At 36.7% G+C, this 24,387-nt stretch overlaps 1 long non-coding RNA gene across 1 annotated transcript; it reads right to left on the bottom strand.

The window, feature by feature from the left end:
• Nucleotides 1-10,971: 10,971 nt before the first annotated feature.
• On the bottom strand, nt 10,972-23,505 carry LOC144457817 (uncharacterized). Its single transcript, XR_013487340.1, has 3 exons — nt 23,206-23,505; nt 11,819-11,904; nt 10,972-11,053 (listed from the first exon to the last, which is right to left on the bottom strand). It is a non-coding gene; the product is annotated as an uncharacterized LOC144457817 (long non-coding RNA).
• Between the last annotated feature and the right edge of the window lie 882 nt (nt 23,506-24,387).

Here is a 24,387-nt window from a genome sequence, read left to right as displayed (position 1 = left end):
CTTGCTGGGTCTGTCATTAACTACTTTTAAACTGCTGTGCAGGGTTAAGTGATCTTGCAGGGCAGCCACAGATATAAATACTGTTTGGACAGTTTAATGTCAAGAGACAACTCCTCTGGGATTAAAACTGTGTAACCCAATAGGACAGTTGTCGATAGAAGGATTAAGGTACTTTGGTACTGTTACTTACTAGGAGTCATGCCTTTACATATGTTTTGTATAACTTACTCTGATAGAAGATGCAGAATGGAGTGTGTGTGTCCATATATCATCATCCAGCCTCAAAACAGAATTCTGAGAAAGTTAAAAATAACCCTGAGCTTTCACATAGTTCTGCCTCCCAACTGCAAGGTGTTTGCTCTCTGATAGTTTACTTTTGTCCTCAGGAAGCAGACCAGCAAATGAGAGGACATTGATGGTCTAAGTGAATCTGGTCCAAACATCTTGCATCAGAGCTCCCAGGGCTTCAAACTACTGGAAAAGTCATGGTCAATGGCAATATTTGGAGACTTAATGCAGCATTCAAAGTCAAATGTGAGTCTTGCACTGATTTTTGCAAAAACCTAAGGCTACAACTTTTCAAAAACAAACCTGAACTGCTATATTTTGCAATGAGAAAAACACACACACACACACACCTCAATATAACAAAATCTTCTGGTCGAATCCAATCTCTTTTCTTTACTGCTTGTCTATAGTTTACACAAACGTTATAATGATGCCCCATGAAATGTGTTTGTCTTATATAATAGCTATAATATGGGATAGGTTAACTCTGTTGAACATATACTGGTTGTGTTTAAAGAAACAAAATTCAGACTGAGTAACATTCACTCAGTGACAATCCAAGTATATTAATTAGAAACAGCTGGGGCAAATATCGTAGTATCCCTGTTAAAGGAAGAGAGAAGATAATGAGAGAGGATGGGGCAGTGAATCTCTATTAATTCAACTAAAGGTTTTAAGGGATTTTGTGACAGAAATACTAATATTGCATAAAATATAGCATTTCCTTAAAATAACTATTTCAGCTAAATTCTAAACTTATAAAAGGTACATTGGGATAGATTTGAAAATATTTAATCCTCACATAGCACCTTAAGTTTTCCAAAGACAAGTATTATCATTCTCATTTAATTTAGAAGGAAATTGAGGCTATGAATGATATGTGACTTGCTTAAGATCATACAGTTAGTAATGGGTCAGAGCTGGGATCAGACCCAAGTGCCTTGAATAAAAGCCCTCAGGAGTCTTTCTAGGACATCAGCCCAGTGACAGTTTATAGAGTACTAATGATTCACCATGCTTTGTGTCCTTCGGTAAAATGTCTATGAGCAATGAAAATAAAAACTGTATAAACATAATGCAGAAACAAGTCAAAGGCTCTGGTCCTCATTGCTCTGTTCCTAACAGCTACTTGACCTTAGATAAGTTCCCAAAAAAATTCTGGACCTCATCTGCAAGAAATAGACAGGTTTGGAGCAAATGCTCTCTGGGAGGAGAGGAAGTACGATGATTGCCTCAGGACAGCCAAAGAAAGAAGATTGTTCCAAAAGGCATTTCAGAGAAACATAAAGATTCAGACCAGGTGGATTCAACAGACCTGGGGAAGATAATGACTACTAGCAAGAAGTCTGGTCCGGAGAGGTACTTAAACCCTGAAACTCCAGACTGCTTAGCAACTGAGCAGGAGCTAAGAGACACCAAAACCAGGAAAAGGCTGCTGGGCTCCCAGGAGTGCCGACTAAGTGACACAGAAGACCCTTTGTTCACAGCCTTCTTTTTGCTCTTTGTTCTATTTGGAATCAAGTAGCTTATTTATATTTAAAAGTGAATGTACTGATTTTGCTTTGTTATAAATAAATCATTCTCTGTATAAACACTAATGACTACTAAATCCTCTAATCTCTGGGAAACTTAATTTACCATTCCCTAAACCATTATGCCTGCCACACTACCCCTGAGAGGCACCTCAGCTAAGGCATTCTTATGTTCTGACCCCTAAATCCCACTGTCAATGCAGCTAGGTGGTGCGGTGGATTGCACATTGGACTTGAAATCAGGAAGAATCAAGTTCAAATGCTACCTCAGATGCTTATTACCTGTGCGACCCCAGGCAAGTCACTTAATGTCTCTAAGCCTCAATTTCTTCCTGTGCATAATAAGGATGATAATAGCACTTACCTCCCAGAATTGTTGTGAGGATCAAATGAAATAACATATGTATAGCACTTTGCAAAAAGTTAATATAAATGTTAGTTATTGTTGCCAATGATGATGATAATGATGTATCAAGATGGTAAAGCAAAGAGAAAGGTCTGATAAACAACAGAATAGTTATTTAGAAACCAAGTCAGTACCAATACCTTGGGGAGTGGCTGAACAAACTGTGGCATGTAAACGTAATAGAAAATAGATTTACAGCTGACCTCAGAGGCCATCTAGCATAATCTCATTTTATACACAGATGAGGAAATGGATTTCAAGAGGGGAATGACTTGACAATGGTCACACAGCTAATGTCAGAAATAAGAATTAAATCGTGTCCTTTCTGACTCCGTGTCCAACACTCTATCCGTCACACCATGCTGCTTCTTTAGAACATAACCACACTGTAAGGAGCACCAATGTAAAGAATTCGGGAACATATGGGAAGACGTGTGAACAGATGCAGAGGGAAGGAAGAAGCAGGAAAACAACCACAGGAGTGGCGAGGTAAATGGGGAAGAATGGAAACTAAATTCTGCTACTCTCCAAGGACAGTGAACAGCCAGCATTGGCCCCCAAGGCACCTTCCTTCCTCCACTGCAGAGATGGGAATTCTAGATGCAGAAAAACACAAGTACTATCAGACACAGTCAAGGTGTCGGTTGGTTTTGCGAACCTGCTTTTTTTTCCCCCTTTTTTATCTAATCTTTGCTATAAGACATGAGTCTGGAAAGAGGAAGGAAGAGATACATATATTATGAAATAAATGTGATGTAATACCAAAAGGCATAAAATAAGATGAAATAACACAGAATAAGACAGAACAAAGTAAAAAAGAGGAACTTGAAGTTATCTGGGGAGGATGGCTGGTAAAGACATCATCTGGAGAATGAAATCCACCTGTTTAAGGCATGGTCTAGATAGCAAATGGGGGCAGCTAGGTGGTACAATGGGTAGAGTAGCAGGCAGGTCTGGAGTCAGGCAGATGCATCTTCCTGAGTTCAAATCTGGCCTCCAACACTTCCTAGCTGTGTGACCCTGGCCAACTCACTTAACTAACTCTGCCTCAGTTTCCTCATCTGTAAAATGAGCTAGAGAAGAAAACGGCAGAACACTCCAGTATCTTTGCCAAGAAAATCCCAAATGGGGTCATAAAGAGTTGTATTCAAAATGGCTGAACAACAACAACAACAACAAAGATAGCAAATATTAGAAGCATTAAAATCAGTACTTTTTCCAACTCTGCTGTCTGGCATTCTATTAACTGGAACTTTCTATTCACCACTATTTCTGCATGTTAACTATGCATAAATAATCAATGTATACAATGATGACCCTGAACCACTCCAAAATATTAAAGGCTTCTTAACCATCAAATAGAAATTAAATCATGCCAACATAATTTAATCCAGTCTACTTCTTTGAAAATTGTTGCTATATAGTACAGTGCCTTCGGTAACCAGTTCTGCAGGTATCCTTTTGTGTAATCCTTTTTGGTAAATACTTTTCCAAACTATGATGTGAAACAACCACATCAGTATTCACATCAAATATCAATTCTATGTGACCACCTTTCACCACTTCCAATTTTAAAAGTAAAAAGACTTTAAGATAGTGTGATAGCTGATATTTAACAGATGCCAAACTTGTCCACTTCAGATATGCATTTAGCTGCACAACCCAGGGAAAATTAATTTCTTTTATTCCTCAATTTCTTTATCTATAAAATGGGAGTAATAATAGCATCCATTTCACAGAGTTTTTGTGAGGATCAAAGAAAATAATTTATGCAAACTGCTTTGCAAACCCTAAAGTGCAATATAAATGTTAGTTATTATAGGACAGAGATCAACTAGACCTAAAACAAAAACAAAGAAAAACGTTTGATGGTTCATTTGTTTCTCTCCCCTAGACTACAACACTATCATTGCTTAAAATATTTCTAGAACATCTCTTTCATAGCTGGCTTCAGAAGTAGTTATGACTCAATCAGGAAAAAAAAATCAAACTCATCACTTTTATAAACACGCCTCATATTGGGCACAAAATACTAGTCAGCTGACAACATTCACCTTATCTTAGCTTGAAGTGATTTTGATTGATTCTAAAATCAGATTCACCTTTAAAGGATAAAGACTTGGTACCATGAGGCCATTCAGTGGCTAAGGCCAAGAAGGTAATCTCCAAGAGCACTGCCAAATATTTGGGGCAATGGCGGTGTGGTTAAATTAAACATATAAGCTCCCAAGCTGACAACTGTGAAGAGGACAACACTTGTTTAAATCCTGGTGTGTTTGTTTTATAATTAGTCATATTACTTTATGGTATGGCTTCTTATATTATGACTGTACCCTCTGCCAAATGTTGGGGGTTTGTTCTTTATAAAAGAATGATGATCAATTTCCAGCTATGAATTTATGGTCAGATAATTAATTTCTCAAACTATTTACTATGGATTTAAAACCACAATAGTTGCTCAATAAATACTTGTTGGTTGATTGATTTTAGCCTTTCTATTTAGCCTTAATACAGATGGAGAAAATAAATGGAAATTTGTCTAATTCTAGATTATTAGACAATGAATTTGTCTGTGATGAATGTACTTCTTTACTAGAGAAAATAAACATTCAAGGAACTATTATTCTATCAAAGGCATAATAACTAGCCATCTAAACAATATTTTAAACCATCCATTTTGTTTTATAAAATGATTTTTAATCTGAATAAGAATAGAGACAGCAAAATGACTGTCATAAATTCAAAACTAATCAAAATAACAGTACTTGTGCCATCAAAAATACTCCAAGTTTATTAGATTTATAATGACATTTAAATAAATCACATTTTAACTTCTGGCAATGCTTATAAGTAAGTCCTATACAGTAAATGAATGCTCATTCCATGTCATATTGCCAATATTGTTTTAAATGCTTTTGGTAAAAATCACTGCCTTTTAAATAGAATTTTTTTCTTCCATAGGCTGATTTCATAGGAATAATTTTTATATAATGTACTATAGATATTATTTTGGAAATAATGCATATGTATGTATATGTATTTAATATCCAATAATTTTAATTATATTTAATATTTGTATATTTACAAATATATATTTATAAACATGGCATCCATAGAAATACAGCACAGAATAATGTGACTTGCTTTATAAATGGCAGCAAATATCTTTAATCACAGAATCTCCAAGGTAGAAGGAGCCTCAAAGATTATCTGATATAATATGTACATGAATAGGAATCCTCTTCATAATCTGGACTCTACTTTAATCTCCCACGAGAGAACCTACTACTTCCCATTCTGCTTTTGCAGAACTCTCATTGTTGGGAAGATTTTTCTTCCATCAAGCTGAAATAAACCTGGCTCTCTGCTAGTTCCACTCAACCTTCTTAGTTCTACACTTTGGAGCCAAACAGAACAAGTTGGAAAGGAGAGATACTGCCATCTCTGGGGCTGAGGTCCCAATGATGAGGCAGCAGTACAATGGGAAGATGAAAGGCAAGAACAGAAGAAGGGAGGGAGGAAGGGAGCAAAGAAAAGAAAGGAGGAAGGGGGGGAAGGAAGGAAAAAGGATAGAGAGAGGGAAGGAGAGAGGAAGAAATAGAGAGGGAGGAAAGGGGAAAAGAGAGGAAGGGAGAGGAGGGAGAAAGAAAGGAAGGGGGGGAGGAAGAGAAATAAGCATTTATTAAATATCTAATATGTGCCAAGCACTGTGCTAAGTGCTAAGAAATATTTATTATCTCAATTGATAATTCAGTGAAAAGAACAACAGTTCCAAAATCAATCTAGGTTCACTATACTTTGACAAGTCACAACCTCCTTGGACCAGTTACCCCACTTGCAAAAGGATGGTATTGGACAATTAGTTCTGAATTTGTGAGATCATTTTTCAGTTACTAATCCTATTCTGATAAAAAAAAATAATTTTAAAAACAAAATGGATGACTTAGAATATCCAATCAATCAATAAACATTTGTTAAGCACCTACTGTGTGCCAGGCATTTGTTAAGCACTGAGGATGCAAAAAGAGGGAAAAGATAGTCCCTGCCCTGTAAGAACTCACAGTTTTAGATACGCTTTCAACTGATGTGCCACAATAAACAGTTTGTTTGAAAAAAAATCTCTAAATATCCCAAGTTCCTTCAGTTGATGTTACTTTGGTGGCCTAGTTTCCCTACTGTTATTGTTGTTGTTCAGTTGTTTCAGTTGTGTCTGACTCTTCACAACCCCTTTTGGGGTTTTCTTGGCAAACACACTGGAGTGGTCTCTTTTCCAGCTCATTTTACAGATGAGGAAACTGAGGCAAACATGGTTAAGTGACTTGCCCAGGGTCACACAGCAAATAAGTGTCTGAGGCGAGGCGAGGCCAGGCCCTCTATCCACTGCGCCATCTAGCTACCCATACATTTGCAAACTAAAAGGCTTGGATTGTATGATATGCAAGGTATCTCCCAGCTCTAACAGTCTATGAGCCCTCCATAATTACCTGATGATGTCTTAGGCTTTCCTGTGGCATTTCTGTATACTCGGGTACCTACTGAAGAAAAGACCTAACCTGAACCTTGTGACAGCAAAACTTTCCTCTTCTCAGGGAACTTAAATGATTTGTCCAGGATCGCACAGTTAGTGTCCTCTGATTCCAGAACCGGTGCTCTTCCCACTGTACCACACTGTGGTATCAGCGAAGCCTCAGTGCCTAAAAACATGCTTCCCTCCTTGTTCTGCTCGGCTCCAGAAGATATAATCAGGAGCAGCGTGTGAAGCTTTCAGGCTTCCAAGGATTGTGAGCTCCTTGAGGGCAGGGACCATCTTTTGACTCTTTTTGTATCCCTACCACTTGGCCTAGTGCCTAACGCATAGTAGGTACTTAATAGATGTTTACTGATTGATTTGAACTTAGGTCTTCTGACTTCATATTCAATAGTCTTTTTACTATACCATTGAGACCTCAGTAAGTGACAAAATGTTCCCTGTCTTGTAGGGGAATATTCCTGACACTTGAAACAGTACCTTTTGTTAGAAATAACATGAGACAGAGGCATTCAAATGTATAACTATCATTTGGACTAAGTTAATGTCTTTATTTTCCAAAAGTCCTAAATAACATTGAGTATAAGCAGTGAAAGCAATCAAAAAATGTCTGCCTCTGTTACTAGGGAAGATGTAAGACATATTGGAGGAGCTCTTCATTCACTCTTATTCTCTTATGAATGTAGGCAGGGAAGAATGACTTGCCTGTCTTGAACAGAAGCTTTCATGATCAACCACAATTCTAGAGGACTCATGATGAATCATATTGCCTACATCCTGCAACAGAGGTGATGAACTCAAGAATGAAGATTGACCCTTTTTTTTTTTGGACATGACCAATGAGGAAATGTGTTTTTGCTTGACTATTAATCTTTGTAAAAATAAAAAAAGATTTTGTTTTTCTTTCTTTCTCATTGGAGGAGGGCAGGGTAGAAGCAGGAAAAGCAAATTCATCAATTGAAAAAAAATTTCATTAAATACAGCTCTCATACAAGAAAGGAAATTAGAAAAAGAGTAAGCTGACTCAGATACTAAAAACTTCTGAGGTATAGAGCTTATGTGTTCACACGAAGACCTTTCTGGTGTCTTGGCCAAGATCACCCCAGAAGCTAACTTGAATTTCAGTAGTTATTATCTGCCCTGAGGGACATTTACCATGAAGAATTCTCTTTCAAACTGATCTTTTTTTTTTATGAGGGAAAGCACCCATCAGCATTTCTGTACACATGTTATTAATAAAAAAGCAGGAAAAGTGACAAAATATCATTTTAATTAACAAATTGTAGCTATCTAGGGATTAATTTTGTGTCAAGACAAACATGCAAGATGAATACTAAATCTTTTTTAAAGTGCTAAATAATTGGAGAAATATTCATTGTTCATGGCCAGGTCTTGCTAATTTAAAAGAAAACAATACTATCAAAATTAATCTACAAATTTAATATTATACCAAGAAAAACACCAATGAGATACTTTATACAATTAGACAAAGTGATGTACCTCTCATATCCATTGTTCTGTCTATTGAGTTGTTCTGAAGACGAGTTCAGTGAATCTAGAAGATAAACCTATGTCCCAGCACTTATTCAAGTACAAAAAGCAATCATATTATCTTACTTGAATAATAGTTTACCAAACATTAAAAATAAAGGAATGGGAAGTGGTCAAATGATATGAATACAGCTCTGAAAAGAAAAATTGCAAGCTGTTAGCAACCATAGGAAGGAATGCTCCATATCACTAAAAAATAAGAAAAAAATAAATCAATACAACTTTGATGTTTCACCTCACACTCAGCAAATTAGCAAAGATAACAGATGGTAGAAATAGTTGATGTTGGAGGGACTATGGAAAGACAAGCACATTAATGCACTGTTGATAGAGCTTGGTGCATAGGTACAAACATTCTGGTAAGTAATTTGAAAATAGGCAAATAAAATTATTAAAATATCCATACCCTTTGACCTAGAGATTCCACTGCTGGAATATACCCTAAGGAAGCCAATGACAAAAAGAAAGGTTCCACATACACCAAAATATTTATAGCAACAAAGTAGATGCCCAATATTTCGGAACGGATAAATAAATTCTGGCGTATTGATGAGATGGACTATTACTGTGCAATAAGAAACGACAAATATGGATACAGAGAAGCATGGGAAGACTGACATGAACTAAGAAAAAGTGAAATAAGCAGAGTTAGGAAAACAGCATACACAATGACTATAACAATACAAATGGAAAGAACATCCACTACAAAACAATTAAAACAGAATGCTGTGAAATTACAAAGAAAAGGTTTGGCCTCAAAGGAGAAATATGAAGATGCCTCCCCCTTTCCTTTCAGAAGTTGTGATCTGCAGAGGTGAATAATGTATATAACATCAAATTTTCTCAATGTGTTGATATCATTTATTGCAGTTTTTTTCCTTCCTCTTTAAAAACAAAACAACTTTGTTGTAAGGTATAACTTTAAGAAAAAAGAGGCAAGTGATACTAAGGGAAACCTAGACAACATATAAAACAAAGATCTAGTAGCCAGTATTTATATAGTGTTAAGGTTTGTAAAATGCTTTACGTAGGCTAACTCATGTAAATCCTCACAAAAAAACCCTGGAAGGTAAGTGCTGTTTTTATCCCCAATTTATAGATTAGGTAACTGAGACTGAAAGAGTTTAAGTGACTTATCCCATAGTCACAGAGCTACTCAGCATCTGAGGTGGGATTTGACCCCACCACCACCACTTCCTGACTCCAACTCCAACGTTCTATCCACTGTACTGCCTGGCTGGCTATCAGTAAAAAAAAAAACCTTTTTTTTTTGTTTATTTAAATATTTACTTTTTTTATTTTTAGGCAGTTGGGGTTAAGTGACTTGCCCAGGGTCACACAGCTAGTGTCAAGTATTTGGTCTCAGAGTGGATTTGAACTCAGGTCCTCCTGACTTCAGGGCTGGTGCTCTATCCATTATGCCACCTAGCTGCCCCCCAAAAACCTATTTTTTAAAAAGATAATAATAAAAGGACAAAAACAGAATAGGACCTTCTCCCAGAACCATTTTTATCTGAATGTTATCAAATGTGAGATGAGAAGAATGAGACCTTTAATGATAACTACCTTATGTCACAGCAAAGGGATGCAAAGTATTTTACATACATTATCTCATCCAATCCTCAGGACCTCCTTGTGAAGTAGGCACCATAACTATTAACATTTCCATTTTAGAGATGATTAAACTAATCTTTGAAAGGTTTTAAGTGACTTGCCCAGAGTCTGATAAGCCTCCACTCAGAATTAGAAACTGCTTCCCCTGATTACAGATCCAGCATTCTTCACACAAAAATGCTGTCCCCCTGACATACTATGACATTTGGGATGTTCAGAAGAACCATATGACATGATATTGTATAAAGAACACAATTAAATTTGGCATCAGAATATCTAGTTTCAAACCCTAATACTACCACTTTTAAGGTCTCTGACCTTGAGCCAGTCATTTAATTTCTATGAGCTTCAGTTTGTGCTCTTGAAAAATGGACAATAATAATAATTTCACTATCTGCCTATGAGGATCATATAAGATTTTATATATAAAACTGTGCTCAGCAAATTCTAAAGCACATTCTGTAAGTTTTTATTCTTCTTCTTGTGGTTATGTGATGCTATATGACTACAAGTAATAGAATACCACAGCCTAATGAAGAATTAATGTTCTAGATTAACTAACGGGCAATAAGGCTTGAGTTGGACATAGCATATGACCAGTAAAGAATTCTATTGGAGAAGTGGGGTGAGGGATGTTGACCAAGGTATTTGACTAGAAAACAGTGAGAGATAGCAAATGGACAGTCCACGGCCTCCATTAGTATCTATATAATGACAAGAGCTCTAGAGAAAAGTCCCCAGAATCCTGGGGTGGACTCACCTCTCACTATGGGGGAGAAACAGCAGGAGAACATGGACAAGAGAGGCTTAGCATGGGAAGAAACAGATGGGTTTTGATCTACACCTTTTGGGGAATAGTACCCACACCCACTCCAACAGTATCACAGCCGCAGGCTAAATAGTAGCAACCCCAAAGATCACAGTTGTACCATATATTTTATATAACATAGATCAACCCAAAGGTAATTTTGCACAGTATTTGAAGCTTAAGTTGGACCTGGTTAGCCATCCAAAAGAAAGTGTGCTCTCAGTTTTAAACAATTGCTTACCACTACATTGTGAGCCATCATATGCAAAGCCCAGGACCTAGGAAATGCTTCATGAGGCAACTCCTACTGAGACAAAGTCCAATACCTGAAAATGTCAACACAAATGATCTAAATGGAACACTGTGAGTCGTTTGTTATAAAAACTGCAGTAAAGATCTTTTGTCTTCTCAGCATTCAGAGGATCTAGGTTCAAACCTCAGCTCTGCTTGTATAAACTTAGGCAACTTATTTAACTTCTTCATCTATAAAATAAGAGGTTTGAACTACACAGCCTCTAAAGTCTCTCCGGACCTAAATTTATACATGATTTAGTAGGGCAAAGGATGTCATCAGATATTTGAAGAGGGAGTTCAGCCACATAACAAGAGAAAATAACTTGATGTCATTCCCCTATCCCTACAAAGAAAAGAAGGAAGGAAGGAGGGAAGAAAGGAAGGAAGGAAAGAAAGAAAGAAGGAGGGAAGGAAAGGAGGGAGGGAGGGAGAAAGGAAGGGAGGGAGGAAGGAAAGAAGGAAGGAGGGAAAAAGGAAGGAAGAAAAGAAAGAAAGAAGAAAGAAAGGAAAGGAGGAAGGGAGGGAGGGAGAAAGAAAGGGAGGGAGAAAGGAAAGAAGGAAGGGAGGAAGAAAGGAAGGAAGGGAGAGAGGAAGGGAAGAAGGAAAGAAGGGAGGAGGAGGGAGAGAAGGAAAGAGACAGAAAAAGGAAGGAAAAAAGCATTTGTTAAACAACTATTATGTAGCAAGCACTGAGATACAATACCGAAATTACCTTTTCTCTCCATTCACTTCAGTTGGGCCACATCTTAGATCTCAAATTCTGAGCCTGAATACCTTATATTACACCTTTCTCATACCTTGATTCCCTTGCAAGGTCTCCCACTGCATCCAGGGCCATCTTCAGTCATCCTGATCTGTATCTTGCCATTGGACCCAGATGGCTCTGGAGGAGAAAGTGAGGCTGGTGACTGCACAGCCCTCCCTCACTAAATTCCAGTTCACTTGAATATCATGGCATCACCTCCCTGATGTCATGGTTCTCTTTGAGAACAATAGACAAACAACAACCTGTGAGTAGTAGTAGAAGCTACCCCACTAGAACTGGCCAGTTGGGTAACACAACTTCCTTTCTTTTTCCTTTTCTTTCCCCTTTCCTTTTCTTCTCTTTCCTCTGTCTACATAGGATATCATACCCTTACCTTCAGGTGCTCTACCCAAATAAATGTAAATTTTGATCGCTGAAACCTCACAAGATATCTTGGGGTTTATAAGCTAGATTTCTTTCTTAAGGACCTTGCCTTAAACCCAAATCACTCTTGCTCTCATTGATTGGTCAACAATAGGTCCCAAGCCAAGCCCCACTTGGTCATTGTTTGGGCCCTGATTGGCTCAGAGTGAATGTAAATAGCAATTTTTCTGTGTTGGCCTGAAACTCTGAGGAGCTTTCCCTCCAGATTGTTGCTTTTCTTTTTTTTAACTAGGTAAAAAAGGCCATTCTTTATCTCATTGCTTACCTAGCCTTAATCACTGGGCATTGCCTCAGTCAAACTGAGACCTGGGAAGGACCTTAACTTAAAAAGGCCAAGGTCTCCCATTGCATTCAGGGCCATCTCCAGTAATCTATATCTTGATCAATATCAAAATCTGTATCTTGCCACTGAACTCAGATGACTCTGGAGGAGAAAGTGAGGCTAATAACTTTACATAGCCCTCCCTTACTTAAATCCAATTCACCTAAATGTCATAGCATCATGACATCATCCTCCCTGATGTCACAGTCTTCTTCAAGAATGAAGGAGAAACAACCCTAATTCCTTTTAACTTAATTTCAATTAAAAAAAAAAAAGACTTGGTGTCCCCATCTCACCCAGGTTGGAAGTGCAGGGATAACCAAGGACCAATCCTTACAAGATTTCCAGACTATTCCCTTTCCAATAGTTGATTGGTCTCTCTTTATCCCTCCCTGGGGTTCATCATATTTATGTCAAACTCAGTGAAGACACTCTTTTAGCATAGCTCCAATGGGCCCTGAGCTTAGCAGATAGAGATACACTAGCTTCAGCTTCCTTGGTGTACTACCCAGTACCCTGGTGTAGTACCAGGTGTCAACACACCTGGAAATTCCCTAACTCCCACCAAAACTGCTTTGATTGAGTCCTTCAGCCTATCACCATATCCCCATATTATTCTTCTTCTAACTTCTTTTGCCCCCTCCCTACCACTCCAGATTCCATAATGAGGTATTTTTCAATGAAGCCCTTACTAGCAGCATCAAATTCTTCAATCGCCTCTACCTGCCTTGCTCTATTACCTGCTTTCTTGGCAAGCTATTGTCCCCTCTTCTCTTCCATTCACCATATGTAGAGGAGTGACTAAGATACCAGTTTATGACTGAAGCATGGGAAGGCTTAATCCTGAGGAAAAGCTTCAGAGCTGAAAATTAATTGTGCTCAAGATTGGAAAAGGCCAATTTGACACTGTCCTACCCAAAAGTCTAGAATGTTCTTGTAAAACCAAAGATAGAGAGTAGGTCAGAAAAGAGATAGGAGGGAACTTTGGTTTCTTCTGAAAGGGAAGGGGAGAGTTGGAGAAAAACCTTGAACTGGCCTATAAGACTCAAGAAAGACTACAAAAGTATAAAACTAAAGACCTATAAGAAGACTGTAACAAAAAGCTAGGTCAGCTGATAAGGAACTGAAAAAGAATATATAGAACCAACACGATTACCTGGTAAGAGTTTGGTAAACTTGCCAATTTTTCCTTTCTCTGTCATTTCATTCCTCTAAATATGCCCCTGTAAATTTTTATCAAAAACCTAAACCTAGGGCTCTGTGTTTTTGCTGAGGAACAGGATGAGAGAGAACAGAAAAGATCTGAGTCCTGTTCCCCAAACTAAGCTCTGGAACTCAGTCCAAGGAAGAGAGATGTCATCAGCAAGAATAGGGCATCGGTCAAAACGGGCACATGATGGGTCAAAATGGATACATGATTTAGACATAAAGAGTGATACCATAAGCAAATTAGGGGAGCACGAAATATTTTACCTGTCAGATCTATGGAGAAAGGAAGAATTTATCACCAAACAAGAGATAGAGATCATTAGATGGGATGTAAAATGGATAACTTTAATTTCATTAAATTAAAAAGGTTTACACAAAACAAAGCAGAAAACTGGGGGGAAATTTTTTATACTGTGTTTCTCTGATAAAGGCCTTATTTCTCAAATTATAGAGAACTGAGTCAAATTCATAAGAACACAAGTCATTCCCTAATTGATAGATGGTGAAAGGATAAGAATAGCCTGTTTTAAGATGAAGAAATCAAAGCTATCTATAGGCACATGAAAAAATGTTCTAAATTAATATTAATTAGGAAAATGAAAATTAGAACAACTCTGAGGCACCACTTCACACCTATCAGATTGGCTAATATGACAAAAAAGGAAAATGACAAATGTTGGAGAGGATGTGGGAAAATTGGGACACTAATGCACTGTTGGCAAAGGTGTGAACTGATCCACCCCTGGGCCCCAGAACAGCACCAGGTGAGAGGCCAGGCCAGCCCTACCCTCCCCAACCCCTAGAGACATAGCACAGCACCAGAAACACTGTGGCCCCAACACAGCACCAAGTAAGCAACCGTCCCCTCCCTCCATCCCCCACAGCCCAAACACAGCACCAGGTGAGTAACCAGGACCCCACATGGTACCTGAACAGCACCAGACAAGCAGCCACGGCCTGCACCCCAACACAAGATGCTTAGGACACCGCGCTCTCGATCCCAGAAACAGAGCTCAACTTTAAAAGTAACAAAATAGATTGGAAAATGAGCAAAAACAAACAAATAAACAAAAAACCTGACCATAGAAAGTTATTATGGTGACAGGGAAGATCAAAACATAAGCTCAAAAGTTTGACAACAATGTCAAAACTGCCTACCTGCAAAGCCTCAAAGAAAAAATGTGAATTGGTATTAGGCCCAAAAAAGAATTTGGGGGGGGGGGCAGCTAGGTGGTGCAGTGGATAGAGCACTGGCCCTGGAGTCAGGAGTACCTGAGTTCAAATCCGGCCTCAGACACATAACCCTTACTAGCTGTGTGACTCTGGGCAAGTCACTTGACCCCATTGCCTAGCCCCCCAAAAAAAATGCTTTAAAAAGAATTCCTGGAAGAGATCAAAAAGGATTTTAAAAAGCAAATAAGAGAGGTGGAAGAAAAAACAGGAAAAGAAATGAGAGTGATATAAGAGAATCATGAAAAAAGAATCAACAGCTTGGTAAAAGAAACACCAAAATTAGAAAAAGATGAATCGAAATTTACTGAAGACAACATCTCCTTCAAAAGTAGAATTGGCCAAATGGAATTGAGGTTTAAAAAAAAGCTAACTGAAGAAAATAACTCCTTAAAAATTAGAATTGGACAAGAAGACGCTTATGACTCCATGAGACATCAAAAATCAATCAAACAAAATCAAAGGAATGAAAAAAAAAGAATATGTGGAAATATCTCACTGAAAAATAAATGACCTGGAAAACAGCTCCAGGGAAGATAATTTAAGAATTATTGGACTACCTGAAAGCAATAAAAGAACCTGGATAGCATCTTTCAAGAAATTATCAAGGACAACTGATATCCTAGAACTAGAGGGTAAAATAGATATTAGAAGAATCCACTGATCACCTCCTTAAAGAGATCTCAAAATGAAAACTCCCAGTAACATTACAGCCAAATTCCAGAACTCCCAGTCAAGGAGAAAATATTGCAAGCAGCCAGAAGGAAACAATTCAAATATCATGAAGCCACAGTCAGGATTACACAGGATTTAGAAGCCTCTACATTAAAGGATCAGACAGAATGGAGTATGATATTCTGGAAGGCAAAGGAACTAGGACTACAACCAAGAACCACTTACCCAGCAAAACTGAGCATAATCCTTCAAGGGAAAAAATGGTCATTCAATGAAATAGAGGACTATCAAGTACACCTGATGAAAAGATCAGAGCTGAACAATTTTTTTAAAATTTTCAAATGTAACTCAAGAGAAGCATAAAAGTTAAAAAGGAAAAAGAAAACAAAAGGAATTCAATAAGGTTAAACTGTTTGCATTCCTACATGGGAAAATGATACTAGTAACTCTTAAGAACTGTATCAGTATTAGGGCAGGTAGGACTATACAAACAGAGAGTATGAGTATAAGGTAACTTTGATGGGATGATATGACCTCACCTCCCAAAAAAACTAAGGGGCAAGAAAGAGGATTACACTGGGAACAGAAGGAAAGGGGTAGAATGGGGTAAATTATCTCATATGAAGAGGTATGAAAGACCTATTACAGTGGAGAAGAAGATGGAGTTGGGGTATGATTGCTTGAACCTTACTGCCATCAGAATTGGCTCAAAGAGGGAATAACATACACAATCAGTTGGGTATAGAAATCTATCTTGCCCTATAAGGAAGTGGGAGGAAAGAATGTTTAGAAAGGGGGAGAGGTGGAGAATTGACAGAAAGGAGTGCAGATTAGGGAGGTTATGGTCAGAAGCAAAACACTGGTGAGGATGAACAGGATGAAAAAAGAAAGAGAAGGATAAACAGGAGGAAAAATAGGATGGAGAGAAATACACAGTAATCATAACTGTGAATGTGAATAGGATGAACTCATCTATAAAATGGAAGCAGACAGCAGAGTGGATTAAAAATCAGAATCCTACAATATATTGTTTACAAGAAACACACTTGAAGCAGAGAGACACACCCAGAGTAAAGGTAAGGGGCTAGAGCAGAATCTGATATGCTTCAGCTAACATAAAAAAAAAAGGGTGGGTAGCAATCCTGATCTCAGACAAAGGAAAAGCAAAAACAGGTCTAATTAAAAGAGATAAGGAAGGAAACTATGTCTCGCTAAAAGGTACCATAGACAGACAATCTCCCAAATACAATGTGATTAGGTCAGAATATTATTCTGGTGCAGGAAATGATGAGCTGGTAGATTTAGAAAAATGTGGAAAGACTTAGACTTATGAAGGAAGATTACCATCCACCTTCAGAGAAACAGATTACAAGTGGAAATAAGCATAATGTGGTCTTATGTATATGCATTTGAGTGTATATGTGTATGTTTATGGATATCTATGAATATGTATGTATATATGTATTTATACATATATGTGTGTGTGTGCATGTGTGTGTGTGTATCCAGGCTTAATTGTAGCCTTGTGGGGGAGGAGAGAAGGAGGAATGGGGCAAAAAAAAGTAAAAAGTGCACAGCAGAAGACAAAAGAAAACATACAATGAAGCTAAGAAAAGATGGACAGCTTTAAAAATAATGTGTAGTACTCATTATATAGGTTTTCTTGAAATGGAAATTTATTGCTTTATCTTGAATCCTCTCTTATGTTCTGCTATGTATATGGCAATGTTTTTTTTCTTATTTTGTATTTAAGCTGAAAATAAATTTTAATAATAATAGTAATAATACAAGGTACCTTAGACAATGAAGCAATATCAATACGAAACATATATGCACCAAGTGGTATAGCATCCAAATTCTTAAAGAAGTTAAATGAGTTACACAAGGAAATACAGTAAAACTATAGTAAATAGATAGTAAAACTATACTAGGAAGACCTCAATTTTCCTCTCTCAGAACTAGGTAAATCTAACCACAAAATAAACAAGAAAGAAATTAAGGTGAATAGAATTTTAGAAAAGTCAAATATGATAGACCTCTGGAGAAAACTGAATGGGGACAGAAAAGAATATACCTTTTTATCAGTGGCACATGGTACCTACACAAAAATTAATCATGTACTAAGGCATAAAAATCTCACAATCAAATGTACAAAGGCAGAAATATTAAATGCATCTTTTCCAGATCATAACACAATAAAAATTACATTAAATAAAGGGCAGTGGAAAGATATATTAAAAATTAATTGGAAACTAAATAATCTAATCCTAAAGAATGAGTGGGTCAAACAAATCACAGAAACAACAATTTCATTAAAGAGAATGACAATATGAGACTACATGCCAAAATCTGGGATGTAGCCAAAACATTACTTAGGGGAAATGTTGTCTCTAAACTCTTCCATAAATGAAACAGAAAGAGCAGATCAATAAATTGGGTATGAAACTGAACAACTAGAAAAAGAACAAATTTAAAATCTCCTATTAAACATCAAAGTGGAAATCTTGAAAACAAAAGGTAAGATTAATAAAACTGAAAGTAAGAGGGGCAGCTAGGTGGCACAGTAGATAGAACACCTGCCCTGGAGTCAGGAGGACCTGAGTTCAAATCTGGCCTCAGACATATAACACTCATTAGCTGTGTGACTCTGGGCAAGTCACTTAACCCCAATTGCCTCACCAAGAAAAGAAAAGAAAAGAAAAGAAAGTAAGAAAACCATTGAGCTAATAAATAAAACTAGGATTTGGTTTTATGAAAAAAAAAACAGTAAGATAGAGAAACCACTAATTAATCTGATTTTTAAAAAGTAAAAAAAACAAATTACCAGTATCAAAAATGAAAAGGGTAATTCACCACTGATGATGAGGAAATTAAAGCAATTACTAGGAACTATTTTGCCCAATCAATGAATATTTACAAAAATATACATTGCCCAGTTTAACAGAAGAGAAAATAAAAATACTTAAATAACTACATCTTAGAAAAAGAAATTGCACAAGCCATCAAGGAACTCCCTAAGAAAAAATCCCCAGGGTCAGACAGGTTCACAACTAAATTCTATCAAGCATTTAAAGAATAATTAATTCCAATACTACATAAACTAGTAGAAAAAAACAGTTTAAAAAGGAGTCTTACCAAATCCCTTTTACAACACAAATATGGCGCTGATATCTAAACCAGGAAGAGTGAAAACAGAGAAATAAAACTATAGACCAATTTCCCTAACAAATATCAATGTAAACATTTTAAATAAAATACTAGCAAGGAGATTACAATAATATATCACAAGGATCATATACTATGACCAGGTGAGATATATACCAGGAATGCAGGGCTAGTTCAATATTAGGAAAACTATCAGCATAATTGACTATATCAACAACAAATACAACACAAATCTTAGGATTATCTCAATAGATGCAGAAAAAGGAAATGCAGTACCCATTCCTATTAAAAACACTAGAAAGCAAAGGAATAAATGAATGAGGAAAGCCTCAAAATAATAAACGCTATCTAAAGCCATCAGCAAGCATTATTTGTAATGGGGATAAGCTAGAAGCCTTCCCAATAAGATCAGGAATAAAGCAAGAATGCCCATTACAACCAGTATTATTCAATATTATACTAGAAATGCTAATTATAGCAATATTGGAAGAAAAAGACATTGAAGGAATTAGAATAGACAATGAGGAAACAAAACTATCACTCTTTGCAAATGATATAACAGTATACTTAGAGAATCCTAGAGAATCAACTAAAAAATTACTTGAAATAATTAACAACTTTAGCAAAGTTGCAGGATATGAAATAAACCCACATAAATGATTAACATTTTTACATATTACCAACAAAGTCAAGCAGCAAGAGATAGAAAGAGAAATTCATTTAAAATAATTGTAAGCAATATAAAATACTTGGGAGTCTACCTGCCAAGACAAATTCAGGAATTATATGAACACAATTACAAAACACTTTTCACACAAATAAAGTCAGATCTAAACAACTGGAAAAATATCAATTGCTCATCAGTAGGCCAAGTCAATATAGTAAAAATTATAATTCTACCTAAATTAATTTACTTATTCAATGCCATGCCAAATTACCAAAAAATTATTTTATAGAGCTAGAAAAAATAATAAAATTTCTGTGGAAGAACAAAAGGTCAAGAATATCAAGGAAATTCATGGGGAAAAAATGTGAAGAAAAGTGGTCTAGTCATACCAGATCTCAAACTAAATTATAAAGGAGTAATTATCAAAGCTATGTGGCACTGGCTTAGAAAAGAGTGGATAGATGGTTAGATAGATAGATAGATAGATAGATAGATAGATAGATAGATAGATAGATTAGGTACACAAAACACAGGAGTAAATGACCATAGCAACCTCGCATTTGATAAACACAAAGACCCCAGCTTCTAGGAGAACTCACTATTTGACAGAAACTGCTAGGAAAACTAGAAAACAATATGGTAAAAAGTAGGTATAGACCAACATCTTATACCATATGCCATGACAAGGTCAAAATGGGTGCACGATTTAGACATAAAGGGTGATGCCAAAAGCAAATCAGAAGAGTAAGGAATAAACTACCTGTCAGATCTATGGAGAATGGAAGAATCTATGACCAGACAAGAGATTGAGCACATTACAGTATGCAAAATGGATAATTTTGATTATATTAAATTAAAAAGGGGCTGCACAAACAAAACCAATGCAACCAAGATTAGAAGGAAAGCAGAAAGCTAGGAAACAATTGTTACAGTAAGCGTTTCTGATAAAGGCCTCATCTTTTAAATATATAGAGAACTGGGTCAAATTTATAAGAATACAAATCATTCCCCAATTGATAATTGGTCAAAGGATATAAATAGGCAGTTTTCAGATGAAGAAATCAAAGCTATTCATAGTCATATGAATAAAATGCTCTAAGTCACTGTTGACAACTCTGAGGTACCACGTCACACCTATTAGATTGGCTAATGTGAAAGAAAAGGAAAATGATAAATGTTGAAGGGGATGTGGAAAAACTAGGACACTAATGCACTGTTGTTGGAGAACAATTTGGAAATATGCCCAAAGGGCAATCAAACTTGTGTATCTTTTGATCCAGGAATACCACTACTAGGTCTGTATCCCAAAATGATTTTAAAAAGAAAAAAGGAAAAGGACGTACATGTACAAAAATATATATAGCAGCTCTTTTTGTAGTGGCAAAGAATTGAAAATTGAGGGGATGCCCATTAATTGGGGAATGGCTGAACAAGTTGTGGTTTATGAATGTAATGGAATACTATTGTGCTATAAGAAATGACAAGCTTAGGGAGGGGGGGAGTGGAAAGAGAGGGAGAAAATTCAGAACTCAAAATCTTTTAGAAGTGAATGTTGAAAACTAAAAACAAATAAAGAAATAAAATTAAAAAGAAAAGAAAAGAAATGACAAGCAAGATGCCTTCAGAAAAACCTGGAAAGACTTGAATGATCTGATGCTGAGTAAAGTGAGCAGAAGCAGGAGAACTCTGTACACACTAACATTGTGCAATGATCAACTATGAATGACTTAGCTCTTCTCAGTAATACAATGATCCAAGACAGTTCCAAAGGACTCATGATGAAAAATGCTATCCACATCCAGAGAAAGAACTGATGGAATCTGACTGAGTATTGAAGGCTACTATTTTAACTTTATTTTTTTTCATAGTTCTTTTCTTTTGGTCTGTTTCTTCTTTCACAACATGACTAATATGGAAATACACTTTACATGATTGCACATATATGATCTATATGAAATTGCTTACCATCTTAGAGAAGGAAGAGGTGAGGAAGGGCAGGAGAAAATATGGAACTCAAAAACAATTTTAATGAATGTTAAAAATTATCTTGATATGTAATTAGAAAAAATAAAATACTATTTAAAAACTAAATTGAAATTTCTCTTAAAAGTCCTTGCTTTCCAAGAGCACACAGTCTAATGATGGAGATAGCATGCAAACAATTATAAACAAACAAGCTATATACAGGACAGACTGGAGATAATCAATGGAGGGAAGGCACTTTGCAAACCTTTAAAGCACTCTATAAATTCTAGCTCTCATTATTATTATTGTACAGTCCTCTTGTACAATAAAGCAGCTAGGTGGCATAGTGGATAAAGTGACAAGCCTAGAGTTGGAAAGACAATTCAAATCCAGCGTCAGACACCTACTAGCTGTGTGACCCTGAACAAATCACCTAAATCCGTTTGCCTCAGTTTCTTCATCTGTAAAATGAACTGGAGAAGGAAATGGCAAACCACTCAAGCATCTTTGCCAAGAAAACCCCAAATGGAGTCACAAAGAGTTGGACATGACTGAAAACAACTGAACAATAACACAGTCCACCTTGGATGGAGGGGGATGGACTTCTTGGTCTGTGACTCTATTATTTCATGCTTTTCTATTCTCAAATTATCCTCTGTGTACTTAAGACATTTACACAGAATTATGAGATACAGCTGGAATACTTCAGGTCATCAGACCTAACCCTCTCATTTCACAGATGAGAAAACTGAGGCCCACACAAGTTAAGTGATTTGCCCAAGATCACACAGGCAGGAACAACAGGTACAGATTTTAAAGCCAGTTCCTCTAATTCCAGAACCAGTAATCTTTCCACTGTTATTATGTGTTGGTTCAAATGTGACCCTGGATACTAGCTGTGTGGACCTGGGCAACTCATTTAACCTCTGTTTGCCTCAATTTTTTCACCTGTAACATGGGGATAATCATAGCACCTACCTCCCAGGATTGTAGTGAAGATTAAAATGAGATAATATTTTTCAGTCAATGACATGGAATGTAAACTCTTTGAGGGCAGGAAGTGTGGGTTGTTTTGTTTTTTTTTTTAACAAACTGATTATTTTTAGCATTCAATTTTTTTAAATTTTGAGTTCTAAATTCTTCCCTTCCCTTACCCACCCATTGAGAAGACAAGCAATAGGAATTTTTTTCACGTTATCTTTGCATCCCCAGTGCCTATCATTGTGCCTTGCACATAGTAGGTACTTTTTTAAAAAATGCTTGCTGAGTTGGATTGAATTTTAAGGCTCAGTGTCCAGAAATCACAGTCTAACCTTCTTGTAGCCTTCATTTGTAAGTTAGAACTGAAAAGTGTTCCATTGCCCTAAGGTTGGGAAGCCACCAGTGAGGTTGCAAAACCACTTGGTAGATGGCAGAGCAGATAAGAGAGTTCAAAACCCACCTCAGATACTCAATAGCTGTAATAACCTGGGCAAGTCACTTAACTTTCTCAGCATGTTTCTTCCTCTGCAAAAAAGAGCTGATGAGCAACACCAGTCTTCCAGGGTTGCTGTGAGGATCAAATGTTGTAACATATGTGCAATGCTTAACAAAATTTAAAGCACTATATAAATGCTAGCTATTATTATTACTATGATTACTTATTATTTCATTTATTATTTATATATGTTATTATTTGGCCTAACTGTCTAGAATCATGCTGTTTAATGAAGGGGAAATAACCACGGAAGTCAAATATGAAAAAGGAAAAGCAGTTGCTTACCTCGGATTTGTCCTCGAGTCTCTTTCTCCACCACAATTAACCAATACACAAAAGAGATTAGTGAGCTTCCGCTTGACCCAGAAAGGACAAAACCAGAATGGACAATGACAGTATAATCTATTTATAACTATCCTCTTAAGAAGCATTTTGTAATCGACCAATACTGTTAGAAAAAAAACAATCATCCATGACAGGTGGTAAATTCATAAGAGAAGTTTTTGTTTGGTTGGTTTTTTTTTTTAACAAAAGATTCAGAATGGAGTTTGACTCCAAAAAATTCACAAAGAGTTTTTTACAGTTTTGTCTGAGAGTATCACTGGTCTCTATGAGGAGTTTTTCTTCATTCTGCAGTCAACCATAATTGATACTGGAATGCAGGCTGGTGGTCAAATTTCTTTCTATTTTTACTATGGCATTAAAAAACCAAAGAAAGCATTTGAGTTATAGAAAGATACAGGGCTTAAATTCTGGGGGTGATAGGAGTACTCTGAGAGTAAGCTGTCCAGTGGGGACCAGGCTTGGGTGCAGCCCCCCAACAAAATCCTCTTCCTCTTCTTTTCCATCCTTTTCTAGCCCCCAGCTGGCATTCACTCTAGCCCTGCCCTCAAACCACTAGGACAGGATCCTTGAGAAATAAAAACCACTCTGATCTAGTGCCAAATTGAAGCAAAACTTAACCCCTTTCATAACAACCCAGCTAAAACCATCCTGGCAAAGGCATTCCATCTGAGAACCATTAAATTGCATAGGAATTTTTATTATAAATACCTTTACTTCAGATGAACTACTATAAATAAATATACATCACTTTTAAAAGAATGCAGGTCTCCAAGAGGGATAAGCCCACTCATAAATAAGTCCCACAGGTCAAAGAGAATGGAAATTCAGAATATGGGCTTCCTTCTTCCCCTTTGTTTTCCAAATTGTATGGGGATGGTCTGCTCTCTCTCTGAGTGTGGCTTTTCTCTGTAATCTCCAGCTCTCCCTCCTACCCTCACCACGCTGCTCCAGATGAAGAAATTTTAAGTTACTGTATACCTCAGGAGAAGAAGGATGGTTTAAAGGATGATTTAAAGTATAGTAACTCTTTACTAGCCAAACAACTAAAAACATAGATCAGGTCACTTTCATGTAAGTACGCATATGCACAAATATACAACATATGAATTATCAATTTTGGAC

The sequence above is a fragment of the Phascolarctos cinereus genome, unplaced genomic scaffold, assembly GCF_003287225.1.
Source record: "Phascolarctos cinereus isolate Bilbo 61053 unplaced genomic scaffold, phaCin_HiC Scaffold_5;HRSCAF=322, whole genome shotgun sequence".
Lineage (NCBI taxonomy): Eukaryota > Metazoa > Chordata > Mammalia > Diprotodontia > Phascolarctidae > Phascolarctos > Phascolarctos cinereus.
Note: the sequence above shows the minus strand (reverse complement) of the source record. Positions and strands in the feature narration are given on the sequence as shown.